The sequence below is a fragment of the Fukomys damarensis genome, unplaced genomic scaffold (assembly GCF_012274545.1).
Source record: "Fukomys damarensis isolate Sample0158 unplaced genomic scaffold, DMR_v1.0_HiC HiC_scaffold_36, whole genome shotgun sequence".
Classification (NCBI taxonomy): Eukaryota; Metazoa; Chordata; class Mammalia; order Rodentia; family Bathyergidae; genus Fukomys; species Fukomys damarensis.
The window spans coordinates 15,353,366-15,367,833 of NW_022900948.1; the positions used below are offsets into that span (position 1 = coordinate 15,353,366).

The 14,468-nt window shown below is 41.0% G+C and overlaps 1 protein-coding gene across 3 annotated transcripts in view; it reads right to left on the reverse strand.

The window, feature by feature from the left end:
• Slc25a51 (solute carrier family 25 member 51) overlaps positions 1–12,570 on the reverse strand; it is a 16,306-nt gene extending 3,736 nt beyond the window's left edge. The window contains exons 1-2 of one of the 3 annotated variants that reach the window (XM_010614418.3): positions 12,538–12,570; positions 9,254–9,378 (exon numbers count right to left, since the gene is read on the reverse strand). The gene's annotated coding sequence lies outside the window, so the exon portion shown is untranslated. Of the gene's footprint in view, positions 1–7,087; positions 7,225–9,253; positions 9,379–12,111; positions 12,270–12,537 lie in introns of those variants that run through there. The other 2 variants (XM_033759204.1, XM_033759205.1) reach the window with 2 other exon arrangements.
• Positions 12,571–14,468: the final 1,898 nt, after the last annotated feature.

A 14,468-nucleotide genomic window follows, 5' to 3' on the forward strand; every position in this document is an offset into this window, starting at 1 on the left:
ATACACACACATATATTATATATATACATATATAATATATACACCTATATATATTATATAATACATACATATATATTTTTTTTTCTTTTTTTTTTTTTGGTACCGGGTATTGAACTCATATCCTTGCACTTGCGAGGCAGGCAACGGAACCACTGAGCTACATCCCCAGCCCTGTATGTATATATTTTTAAAATTGATTTTAATTCTTAAACATCAAGAGACTATAACATAATCAGAAAATAGTAAATAATTCAATTTAAAAAATATGCAAAGGAGGCCAGGTATTTAGCTCACTGGTGCCACCGCCTGCCTCACAAGCACTAGGTCCCAAGTTCAATCCCCAGTACCACCACCAAAAAAAAACCAAAATTAAAGTAGATATTTCTCCAAAGATGAAAAATAAGCAAATGAAAAGACATTCATGCCAGGTGCGGTGGCTCATGCCTGTAATCCCAGAACTCAGAAGTCTAAGGCCGGAGGATCACTGAGAGTTCAAGATCAGCCTAGGCTACACAGTGAATTCAAGGCCAGTCTGAACCACATAGTGAGACCCTGTCTCAAAAAGAAAATTACTAATCACCAGAAAAATGCAAATCAAAACCGCACTATATTATTCATGCCTATTAGAATAGCAACTACATATCAAAAACATTCCAAAGAATAACAACAAACATAAGTGCCAGTGAGAATGTAAAGTTGTAATTCTTGTTGCACTATTAGTGGGGTTGTGAAAAGGTCATGGAAAATTGTATAGTGGTTCCTCAAAAAGTTAAAAAAGTGAACTGTCATATAATCCAGCATCCTACTTCTCATTATATTTCCAGAATACCTGAGAACAGGGTCCTGAAGATCCTGTTCACAGAAGCACTATAAACAGCTAAGCAATGCAAGCAAACCAAACCACACTTCAAGGTTTCACTGGAAATGAAACAGATCAAATAAACCATCTAGGTCTTTGTCTTATGACAAAAACTGCCAAGTTTCTTATGTTTTCTCCTCCTCATACCAGACATATTCTGCTGTAAACTGCTAAACAGTTGAGACAAAAGCTGTTAAATAGAAATGGAATCACTGCTGTGCAGGACAAAGAATCAGAAGTGTAAGTTTTTGAGAAGTGGACATCTGCAGAAGCCATAGATACATAAAAACATTCAACTATCACAACAATGTTCTTGTTTTTGAGACGGGGTCTTGCTATGTAGTTCAGGCTGGCCTTGAGCTCACTATGTAGCCCGGGCTGGCCTCAAACTCATGTCAATCTTTCTGCCTCAGCCTCCTGAGTGCCAGGATTACAGGTGTGTGCCACCATGGCCAGCCACAACAATGTCCTTAACAGCAAAAATAAATAAATAAAAATAAATAAATGCTCATCAGTAAGGGATCTATTGCATAAATCCATATATATCCACATGAGATATTATATGACCATTAAATTGAAAGAAGCGTTAAAATTTGGTATAATATTTACTTTTTTTTTTTTGGAGATGTAGTCTTGCTAAATCACTAAGTTGCCCAGGCTGGGATCAACTGTGTGATCCTCTTGCCTCAGGCCCAGTGCTGGGATTACAACCCTAAGGTCTGGCTTTAGCTGAATTTTTAATCATGCTTATGTGGTTTCGATAAATGAGTCCTTTAATCATTCAGTAGTGTTATAGGGGAAAAAAAGCAGAGCCAGGTGTGGTGATACATGCTTGTAGTCACGGCACTCGGGAGTCTGAGGGAAGAAGCTCACTAACAGTTTAAGGGCAGCCTCAGCTACACAGTGAGTTCAAGCCAGCCTAAACTACATAGTGAGACCGTTTCAAAAAACAAAAAAATAAAAGCAAATAGAGGAATCATTTTTATTGACATGGAATAGCACTATGGCATAATCCTATTTTTATCACACACACACAAAAGTTAAAGTGAGTGCTTTGCATTTTTCATCTTTATAATGCTGTATTTAAAAAGTTTTTTATTTGCATTAGTACATGTTTGCAGTACACAATGACTACATTTCTTGTGAGTAGTTGGTACGTGCACATAACACATCTTAATTTTTTTTCAACCCTTTCCCCACCCCCATCTCTATCTTTTGGTCCCCTTCTCATTTACAAAAGATCTATTTTTCTATTGTCTATCCATAATGCTATATTTTCCAAATTTGTCTTAGGTATGGCGATGCACTCCTATAATCCCATGACTTTTGGAGGCTGAGGCATGAGGATTACAAATTCAAGCCCAGCCTGGGAAAGTCAGCAAGGCCTTGTCTCAAACTTAAAAAAAAAAAAGAAACTAGGGATATAGCTCAGTGTAAAGGCCTGGATTCAATCCCTAGTACAAAAAAATAGAGAAAAGACAACAGTGACATTTAGTCATGCAAAACAGACTAAGGCAAACTGCTTCACCCTTCTGAGCCTCAGTTTCCATATTTATAAATTAGACTAATATATCATTCTGCAAAATTAGGGTAAATATTAGATGAAGAGTATGCATGTCAGGTACCCATGTCAAGGGAGATAAAACACGCAAAGACTACAAGGTGACAAATGGAATCACACAAGAAATGCATAGCTATCAAGGGCCCTGGAAGAGGGGGTCATTCATCAAGCAGTCAGGAAAGGAGGACAGGCAGGATATATGTAGCCTCTGGCCCAGCTGTGAAAGCCGAGTTGGAGTAGCTATGTAAAGGTGAAACACATACTGCCCAAACCAGTGGCATAGACTGAGACACGGGTCTTGCAGCAAGACAGAGGCAGTATCACATTCTGGAAAAATCATCAAAGTACAGTGCACATCCTGAAGGGAGAAGGATGGGGAGCTGTGAGAAGGAAGGAGGCCAGGACCAGTGCTACAGTAAGACAGGAGACTGGGGCGTGGCAAAATAGGTATACCTGTTAATTAGAGCAATTCCCAAAGCCCTGCACATGGACTTCTCACGAGAACTCAAGTAGGTTTTTGATAGGATGGTCTAGATCTGATGTCAGCCTGAGGTGCAAATGATAGATATAAAAAGGACAGTCCACACTGAGTTTTTGCCCATGTTCTCTCTTGCACAGTGGTCCACGCTCACACTCTAGGGTGTACTTCTTTTTCTACATTTACTTGGCCCAAAATCATCCTGCAGAGCCTGTTTCTTTTCCTACCTTTAATAAAACTTAGCTACTGTTTGCACTTGTCTTGACAAATTCTTTGCTCAGGACAGATAAGATACTTTGCTACAAACTGTTCCAGAAGGAGACACCACCACAACAGGAGTCCCTCGGGAAAAATCCAAAGATTCTCTTCTTTCTCATGTGAAGTAAATGGAAATAAACTGTTTTTCCCACATATGCTATGCCAAATATCTTTGTGCCCCTTTCCTGTAAGACAAATGATTAAGAAAATGTAGGCCCCTGTATAATCTATGGCCTAACACCACTCTGGAATTTGAGCAGACTTCAGTCACACTTCTGTTAGGAGAGATAAGCTTGCCCTGTTAAGAAGCACTTACGACTGGGTATCCCTGCAGGCCCAAAGGTTACCCTAAAAAGAGTCAGAAACTTTTCTCCCACTAAAAGACAGCTGGCTGTACCCACAGAGCTAAACTGGTGGGGTTCCAACCTTTCACTGTCCATTCCTGTAACCAGGTAACCACGTCACCTCTGAAGCCAAAACATTTTGTTCATTAGAAGAAACCTATTCTAATGATGTGCTTCACTGCAATTTAAACACAAGAACTATTTTCATTTTGGGCTGGTACTAATGCAGATAGCGAGTCATCTGTATATTTAACAGAGAGATTGCCTGGAGTTGGACTGCTTATAGATCCAACTATTAAAAAATGAATCATTTAAGTTAAAATTTGCCAAAGAAATGTAGATAAGTGACTGAAAAGGGAAAAATAAAAACGCTGTACCTCAATGAAACATAGACCCCCTCTCCTCCAGGTTTATTGAGCTACGCAGGTCTTCATTTCTTGCCTGAACCAACACAAAAAACTCTTCAGCAGTCAACCTGTCTTGAGTTTACTCTCACTATTCTTATTCCAGTCTCTCCCAATGTATCAATTATTTAAAAAATAAACAAAAAACACACTACTCGGTGAAAAAAAGCAAGGTGTACAACAGTGCACTACGGAATCTACTATGAGCACTGACGTATCTCAGTGTTTTTGACAGCTGCCCAGCGCTCCGTCGAATAGACGTATTAGATGTAATTCATCTTGTCTCCTGAATATACTATGTTTTTCCTTTTTTTTTTTGCCTTTCAGCAATGTTCCAAAGGGCAACCTTTATATTTAAACCTGAGTAAACTGTTTTGTCATTTACAATTTTAGGTTTCAGGATTTTTCATACTTTTTGACAATTTAAGTTTCTTTTACTCTAAGCTTACAAACATATTGTCCATTCTCCTATAGACACTTTTTTCTTACTGACTTAAAAATATCTTTGCATATGAAGAAAATGAATCCTCAACTGGGGATTTAGCTCAGTGGTTCCGCCGCATGCCTCGCAAGCGAAAGGACCTGAGCTCGATCCCTGGTACCAAAAAAAAAAAAAAAGAAAAGAAAGAAAGATAAAGAAAATGAATCCTCATTAATAAATATGTTCCCTTCTTTGTCTATATCATTTTGTGATGCTGATATCCAAACTTCCTTCTAGAGTTTCTATGGTCTCATCAGCTGCACTCAGATCTCTCTGAACATCCAGCATAAGGAGTGAGGTAAAGGTAAGAGTTTGTCACCGTCACTGACTGAACTTTCTTTCACCAGCAGCATGCACAATCTAAATACTGACAGGCATGCACATTTATTTCTACACTCCGTTTTTTTCCCCACAAATAGTCTAGTATTTCTTCTCTAGCATTCATTTGTTTCAATCAACTGAAGCACCCAAACACATTTCATTATCTAAGGCTTTCTCCTCTAATCTTCTTAAGAGAGTTACAGTTTCCTGATTCTGTTAACTTTTCCCAGGTTAACTTTAGTATATTTTGGTTATATTCCTCCCCAAAATTTGTTGGTATTTTGCAGATGAAATGTCTTTCAAAACAGTTTAAAAACTGTCACCTTTTCGAAACAAACTAATGACATAATGTCTTTCTATTTACTTATATCTTTTTACAAACATTACAACATTTAAATTATTCTTCCTATGCCAGGTATGGTGGCACATGCCTGTAACCCCAGCACTCAGGAGGCTGAGGCAGAAGGATCGCTGTGAGTTCGAGACCAGCCTGGCTACATAGTGAGTTCCAGGTCAGTCTCAACTACATAGCGAGACCCAGTTTCAAAACAAAACAAAACTTATTCTTCCTATAGATATTGAGTATTATATCTAGGCAGCTTATCTTCTGGGTACTAATCAATAGCTTATTTCCTTCTATTAATTTTCTAACTAACTGGTTTTGGTATGCATACAAATAGCTACCAATTTTTGTATATTAAGGTTAGACCCACCCAACTTTCTCAATTCTCTATTTCTCAGCTGTTTTGGTAGAACTGTTTCAATTTTTATAATACAAAATATAACTGCACTGTAATTCTAGCAATTAGGTAGAGGAGCACCACGAGTCCAAGGCCAGCCTGGGCTACACAGTGAGTTCAAGTCCAGCCTGAACTACATAGTGAGACCCTGTCTCAAAAACCCAAAAACAAACCAAGAAAAAGGGCAAGTAATTTTGACTTCTCTTTTATAATCTTTCTTTTTTCTATCTTATATATATTTTTTTTTATACAATTACAAAAATTATGTTAATGGTGAACATCTTCTATATGTTTCTTGACATCTGTAGGAATGTTCTTAGGTATTACTGTGAGCACGACACTGGCTTTTGGTTTGAGAAGCAAGAAGTCTTTGTCATCTAAGTGTTTATAATCTCCAAATCCTTGCGGTTTCCAGTTTACATAGGGCAATAAATTATCATGATGCGAAAAATGTTTACTGATCAACTGACCAAAATAAATTTGTTCCTATGCAAGTACGCCTGTTTATCATTTATCCCTGTCCATCTTTAGGACAATGTTGCAAACACTAAGGATGTCTTCTCAGTGCTGCCATATAATTTTGTTTGTGTGTGTGTGTTTTTTGTTTTTTGAGACAGTCTCAATATGTAGTCAGGACTAGCCTTGTATGTGTAGAGATTCTCCTGCCTCAGCTGCCTGAGAAATGGAATTATAGGCATGCATGACCACACCTGGATTGTTTGTAGTTTTTTGAGACAGGGTTTCAATATGTAGTCTAGGCTGGTCTTCAACTCACTATGGAGCCCAAGTAGGTCTCAAACTCACAGCAATTACCCTGCCTCAGCCTCGTGAGTGCTGGGATTATAGGTTTACACTACCATGCTGGCTTTGTCATATCATTTTCTCTGCTACAAATTAAAAACCTCAAATTTAGCCAAGCATGTGGCACATGTCTGTAATCCCAATTACTCAGGGCCAGGGATGTAGCTCAGTGGTTCCGCTGCCTGCCTCACAAGTACAAGGACCCGAGTTTGATCCCCGGTACCAAGAAAACCAATTACTCGGGAGACTGAGGCAGGAGGACTGTAAACTCATGGCCAGCTGAGGAAATTTAGTGAGGCCCTTGCTTCAAAAAAGAAAAAAGGGTGTGTGTGGCTAGGGATGTGGCTCAGTGGTAGAACATGCCCAGGTTTAACCCCCAGTCCAAAGCTCAAGAAAATTCCAAACCACATTCAAAGTTACTATAGCTCCCACTGTAACTTAAACTGTTGCTCCCACTGTTTACTACGAAATTCTTTCCCATTAAATGTGGATTCCATTTTCTTTGTACTCCCACTCAACCACTAATGATCTCATAAAGAGCTTTCAAGCTTGAGCATACATTTATTACTGTTAATTAAAATTCGACCACCTCTAGTCCTCCTTCCCAACACCAGCCATGAGGAGTTGATCCTGAACTGTAGTCAGATGCTCTTAGGTAGCTACTGAGATAAGAACATAGGTATAGAAGATAGAGTCCGTGTAACACAGTAAGAGCCTCTGGAGTCACTACCTGTTGCCTGGGTTTAAATCCTAGCTCTACCACACATCTACTGTGTGAGCTTTGACAAGCATTCAATGTCTCTGTGGCTTAGTTTCTTCTTTTATAAGAACATTACCTACCTCATAGGATGGCTCAATTCACTGAGTTAATGATACATGAAAAGCACCCAGGAGAGTAGTCTAAGAGTCCAGTGAGTGTTCAACAAGGCTGAAATACTGTCATTGTTCTTTTCTGAAGTATCTGGTATACTGAAGCTCCTCAACTTATGAAGCAGTTACATCTTAATAAACCCTCTGCATGTAGAAAATATAGAAAGCACTTAGAGGTTTTTGGTGCTGGGGATTGAACCTAGGGATGTATGTGTGCTAAACATACTCTACACTAAACTACATCCTCAGGCCTCTCAAAATTTATTTAATACACATAACTTACCGAACATCACAGCTTAACAACATATCTCACCTTGTAACTGCATGGCCAAATGGGAGTTAAGGCTTACTGGGACTGCCTTTCATCTTACTAGCCCAGGAAAAGACCAAAGTTCATATTCTAAAGTACAGTTTTTACTGAATGCATATCAGTTCACATCATTAAAAAGTCAAAACAAGCCAGGCACAATGGTGCACGCCAGTAATCAACACTCTGGAAGGCTAAAGCAGGAGGATCACAAGTTTGAGCTCAACCTGGGCACCTTAGAGGGACCCCGTCTCAAAAATGATACAAGGATTAGGATTGTGTAAAGACCTTGGATTCAAACTCCAGTACTGAAAGAAAATTAAAAAGTCAAAGTAGAGTCAGGCATGAAGCTGCACACTCGGGAGGCTCAGGAGGAAGGATTACCTAAGCATAGTAGCTCAAGACCAGAATGGGCAACAGAGTGAGGCTCCACTTCAAAATAAAAACAAAAAAATCAAAATAAGGAACAAGGGTGGGGGCTGAAGATCAGTGGCAGAGCACTTATCTAGAAAGCACGAGGCCCTGCGTGCCATCCTTAGAATGAAGTGTGTGTTAGTTACTTTTCTCTCATTGCCAAGACAAAACACCCAACACCCAAAGTTAGAGGGGAAGGGTTTATTTGGCTTATAATTTGCAGAGGTTTCAGTCCACAACTGGCTGGCTCTGAGGCTGAGATAGCAAATAATCATCACAGAGGAGAAACAACATAGCACGCACAAGGCAAACTGAGTTTAATAGCACTGTTCTGCCCCTTTTACCTTATTCAAACTACAGGGATGAGGGTGGTGCCAAACACATCACTCAAGTGTAGTGGTTTAGTAATCACAGGCCCTTAACACCAGTATCGCACATTCCAGATTCAACTACCTCATCTGCATGAGGCTTTGGGGGGACAACTAGACACAAACCATTAACAAAGTGAGCGCGTGCACATGTGTGAGAGGGAGTAGCGGTATGTGTGTCAAAATATTTAAGTTGAACAATCATAAATCAGAGACTATCTGTATTATGTAATTATTCACTGTCATAATATGAGATGTGTCCCATTTGGCCTTGGTGGAATTTTTTTTTTTTTTTTTTTTGAGACAAAATCTTGTTAAATTGACTAGGCTGGCCTCAAGCTTGTGATCATTCTGCTTCATTCTGAGTGCCAGACATACATCAACACGTCCAACTGAAATATTTTGTTTCACACGCTGCTTAAATAATATTTGAAAAACATTTCTTTGATGCTGGAGATCAAAAACAAATATTGGGAGGCAGATACTACAGACCAAACCCAAAGCCTTCATCCTGAGCTACACTCTCAGCTCTTTTTTAATTTATTTAGAGACCAGGAAATCACGAAGTTGCCCAGGCCGGGGTTGTACTTGTTGCAGCCCTCCTGTCTCAGCCACCCAGAGTGCTGGGATTACAGGTGTGCACCACTAGATCTAGCTTCAAAACTTTTTTTTGAGACAGGGTCTCAATATTTAGGCTGGCCTTGAACTGCAATCCTCCTGCTTCAGCCTCCAAAGTGCTGGGTTTACAGGTATTAGCCACCATGCCCCGTGCCTCAAAACCTTTATTTGATGGTTTGGTGCATGCTAGGCAAGTGCTTTAATACTAAATTCTACCCCCAGTCCACCATTTGCTAATATTTTATCTTAAAATGTCACATTACTATGCCTATCGATCAGGTGTTCAGTTCTGGTACGATCTTCATGTCAAGTTCCAGTGTCAGTGTTCTACTGGTTTTGTAAAAAGAACCCGTGAAGACTTCTTGGTGCTGTGGAACTGTTTTGAACTTGTCAAAATTATAAGTTCTGTGGAAGTTTTAAAAAATTTACCTGTGACACCAGCTGAGCCTTGCATTGTAGGGAATGACAGGTTTCTGGTAACTTTCTCAATTTCTTCCATTACTACTGGTCTGTTAGGTTCTCTTTTCTGGAGTCAATTTTGATACCTGGATTTCCTTAAAAAAATAAATACAATTTAGCTTAATTTCTATAGTCTTATATATCTTTTATTTTAAAAAATTATTCCTATGTGCATTTATTTTCCCTTTTTCTTAAGAGGGTAACCACTTTATCTAATTCTCACTTCTCTCCCCCACAACGAACCAGCATTTAAGTGATCAATTTTATTATTTTTCAATTCTTAAATCTGCTTTCCCTCTTTATTACTTCCTTTCTCATGCTCTCATTTAATTTCCTATATTAAATGGTTATTCTGATTTCATAATTTCAGTGCTTACGGCTATGCATTTTCTTTTGAAAAAAATGTTTATTACTTTTTTTTTTTTTGGCGCTGGAAATTAAACCTAGAACCTCTGCCTTGTGCTACATCTGTGGCCTTTAAAAAAAAAAAAAAATTTTTTTTTTGCCGGGGACTGAACTTGGGACCTTGTACTTGTGAGGCAGGTGGTGGTACCACTGAGCTAAATAAATCCCTGCTCACCCGCCCTTTTTTGGAAACAGGGTCTTGCTATGTAGCCCAGGCTGGCCTCAAGAACTCACAGCAATCCTCTTGCCTCAGCCTCCAAATTCTAGGATTACAGGGGTAAGCCACCATGCCCAGCTCCTTTTTAAAATTTTGAGATGGAGTCTAAGTCACTCAGGCTGGGCTTGAACTTGGGATACCCTCCTGCTTCAGTGTCCTAGAGTGCTAGGATTACACATATGTGCAACTGTGCCTGGCTTTATTACTTTTTTTTTTTCTGGCTTTATTACTTTTTAAAGGTATTCTGCATTTTATTTTATTCTAGTTGCTTGTAAGTGTTCTAAAATCTTCATTGGGCTGGTTTAGTGTTATTTGCAATAAAAATAGCATTAAAAAAGAGTGGTTCCAGAATGTTACCTGATTTCTCTTTCTGTCCTTACTTAATGTACAGAGGCTTTACGACTTAATGAATATTTTAAAAATTAAAATTCAGTTTAGAAATACTTGACACCTATATAATGCTTTATGCTTTAGTTTCATAATATCAAAATCAACAAAAATATTTACATTAATATACATATTACACATTGTGACAATTTATGAATGTCAAGAACATTTTATTTTTACATATAAAACACATAACAATACATTTCAAATTCTAAGCTATATGTGTTTCTGAAATATACAAACCAATTTATTTAGCCAAGTGTGGTGGCGCAGGCATATAATACTAGCACTCTAGAGGCTGAGGCAGGAAGATCACGAGTTGAGGCCAGCCTGGGATATATGTGCTCAAGGCCAACCTGAACTATATAGTGAGACCCTGTCTCAAAAAAAAAAAAAATAAAATAAAATAAAACTGCACTTGAACAATATAAATTGTGTCACTGTTCATTTTCCTGGAATAGCATTTATTTTCCTAAAAGAAGCTAGCCAGTCATTTACTGACCATTATATCAAATTTAAGAAATTCAAAAAACCTTATTGTACATCTCGAGTCTCAGATTTTAAAAATAGTTCTAGGCAGGTGTGATGGCACGTGCCTGCATTCTCAGCTCTTGTGAGGCTGAGGCAGGAGGATCACTGCAAGTCCGAGGCCAGCCTGGGCTACACAGTTAACTAAAAGCCACCCCAAACTGTGTAATGAGACCCTGTCTGAAAAAGAAAGTTCTAGATGGGAAAAAGGACTCTTATAAAACTCTCCTGGACCTTACACAGTCAAAGCTTTTCCTCTAGTTTCATTCTACACACTAGAATGGTGTGAATAATTTAGCAATAAAAGGAAAGGAAGTGTGCACAGTATTCTGCAGCAACAGAGTTTAGAATTTGGCCTGGTTACTGTGAACATGGCTAAATTTCTTTGCTAAACTAATCTCTACATTTAAATTCTTTAACTTGGATAAAAATCCTTTGCAATTTATTGCAAGATGTGCTTACCACAGATTTAACCTATTTCAATGTAAGGAAGGAAGTTAATGAAGTTAACTTTCAAGCAACTGCAAAGGTCAAACTTCTGTGGCATAAAAAAATGTAGTCTAAATACTCTTACTATACACAGCATCCAGATGTGATCCCAGTGCAAAGGTCTTGTGCAAAACTGGGTCGAAGGTGGCTGTAATTCTCAAAGGATGTGAATTCCCACTAGTCAGCAAGTCTGAGTCAGCATTCAGAACAAGGTCAGGCTGGGTTCTAGTCCTAGTTCTGACCTTATCTTGCCTCTATAAACACACAGCAATGTCTGGTCTGCACTTATTTCATCTACCAAACCAGAGAACAGGGAAATCACCTCCTCTTAGGAGTAGTAAACCACATGTTATTTTCTCCTGAGATGCCTAAGGGTGACTCTGAGTTCCAAAGTGCCTTAACCCGTGCCTTGGAACCACAGAACCGCAACGGGCCGCCGGGCATTCTATATTGGATTCTATGGATCTTTCAAAGTGAAGCCGGAGGAGGTTCCAAAGGGCTTCTGTTTCATAGATTACAGGTAGAGAAGCAGAAGGTGGGAATTATGACCAGCTAGATTAGGGTTGTAAGGGACAAAATAAAAGTTATGCCACAGTGGTCCATACAGCGGAGGTGTCGACATACTCCATCTCGCTAAACTTAGTAACAAAATATCAGACTGACGCCACCACCCCCTTACGAAGGGCCTTGTACAATGGTTTCCTATAAGGCGATGCAACATGGTGTCGCACAACAAGCATTCACCAGACATTCATTTCTCCAATCTGTGAAAAAGGAGAAGTTGGGCAAGATCATTAGGAACCTCTGGGTCTCTCAAACTCCAGTTCCAGGATCCAGCCGTGAGCAAGCCGGAATCGCAGCCTCCAGGGCGAGGGTGGGCGCCCATACGCGATGCCCGCGCTGCTTCCCGGGCGCCAGCAATGCCCAGCCCCTCCCCGCCCTAGCGGTTCCAGCGCCCGGGAGGCGCCTTCCGGCCGGAGCACGTCCGAGGGAACGCACAGACACCTGCGTAGGAAAGGTCGCCAGGCAGCCACGATCACGACGTCCCCGCGCACTCCGGACCGGAGGGAAAACAAAGAAGCCCAGAAGCACTGAACAGGGCCCGGGGAGTCCGGGCGCACGCACAGGGGCCCGAAGGCGGCGGTCACCCCTCGACCCTTCCTGCTGCCCCTCTCTCCACTGGAACGTTACGGAAGCCCCGGCTTCCTCACACCTCTTACACACTCACCCATGGCCGCAGACGCTGGCCCCACAGCCCGTGTTTTTGCAGCCAGCCAGCAGGACGCCCTGCGAGCGAGCCCGCGCCCGCGCAGGCGCAGACCCGGACGGATCCAAGAAACTGGGCGGAGCGGGTCACGTGAGGGGGCCGCCTTCTGTTCCCGGGATGGCGAACAACAGGGTGACGCCCCCGTACTTCTTAGGCTGCAGGCTGCCCCAGCGGGGCAGGTAGAGGGGTCACGCCGTCACACCTGACGTCAGGCTGTGGGGAACCGCTAGTCCTGGTAATTTACTATGATGTCGTACGGTGGCCTCGCTGAGACAGAAACAGCCAACGCGTTATTTAGCGTGGAACCTACTGATGGATTCTAGGAAGAATGGGTTCTCTGGGTGGTGCGTGCAACTAAAGGATCTTCAGTGGCCTCCTGGCTCCTCTGTGTAGCCTAGGTTGTTTCCCGACACCTTCAGGGCGTCTTTTATCAGCAAGCTGGGCTACAATTCACAAAACAGCTTTTGTGTGCTTTAGGATATAGAAATCACTGCTAAACCCTTTTTTAAATTTGAACCAACTTATGGGATCTTGGAAGGGTCACTGCACCCGGAATTAGGAAGCCTGGGTCACAGTCAGAGTCGTGGCACTTCCTGGGAGTTACCCTGGACAGGTGGAATCTCCTTAAGCCCCAAATCCCTGATGAAAAGTAACCCCTGTGTCTTATTTTCTCATCACTGAGACAATATCCAACACCCACAACTCTAAGGAGGAAAAGTTTTGGCTCATAGTTTGCAGAACCTCATCCATAGTTGCTAGCTTCAAGACAGGGTGGCGTGGCAGAGGAGGATTGCTCATGGCAGGCAGACAAGAAGCAGAGAGGGATCAAGGGAAGAGGAAGGAGATAGACCCTTCCCACCAAGCTTTCCCTCCCAACATCACACTTACCTATAAACACATCAGTGAATTGGTCTGCCATAATCCAATCACCTCCCCCAAACCCTACCTATGAACACATGAGGCTTTGGGGCACATCTAAATATAAGCCACAACATCCCACCTTGTGTTCCATTGTAAGTGATTTTCAGTGGAAGGAATGGACCTGACTTTAATTTGTAAGCTGGACCACACACAATTGGTTTGAGGAGCTGAAGAAATGGAAAAGAGCCTGAAAAGGGAGGCACTTTAGGAGGTTTGTCAAATATGTCATGTATGTAGTTTACTTGGGGTTAACCCAGTGAATAAGCCACCACCGTAGTGAAGCATTAGTAGGATCAGCTCTAACTCGATGACTTCCCATCCTGTGCATCTTCTTAGGATGTAGGAGACCATGCCTCCCCACTTTAGCAAACTGTCTAGGAGACACCTGCTGTGTGGCAGGTGCTCTCAAGCAAGCTGAAAGACTAATCCAGGACACAGAAAAGGAAGGCTGCAAATTTAGAAGCATGAGGGGCTTTTCCTTTTCAGAGAGTACGAGGGATGGCTTCCTAGGGTAGGAGGGATTTGAACTGGTCCTTGGAGGTTGAATGGGTGGAATTTGAACCAGTGGAGAAAGTCACTGCAGCAGGAGATAAGACTGTAGTCAGGTGGTGGCCTGATAGTGCCAGATCTTCGCTACCAGATGCAGCCAGCTAGTATCTAATTAGTGTGCAAGAGCTAGATTTGGACTCCATAGGAAAATGACAAGGCCACACCATGGCTTAGAACAGTCAAATCAAGCAGCAGTTGGAGAAAGGGCACTTACCTCAAAATTGTGCTTGTCATAGCATATGTGAGTTCTATTTGTATGTATTATTCAAAAAATAGATAAACTAGGCAGGTATCCAGTGTATTCATAAGCATAAATAATTAATTTCAGATTAGAATAGAGAGGTTATTCTCCTGTTGCAAAGCATAAAGAGAAGGGAAAGATTGAAATTAAACATAGAATTGGGGTATAACTGACTCAAAAG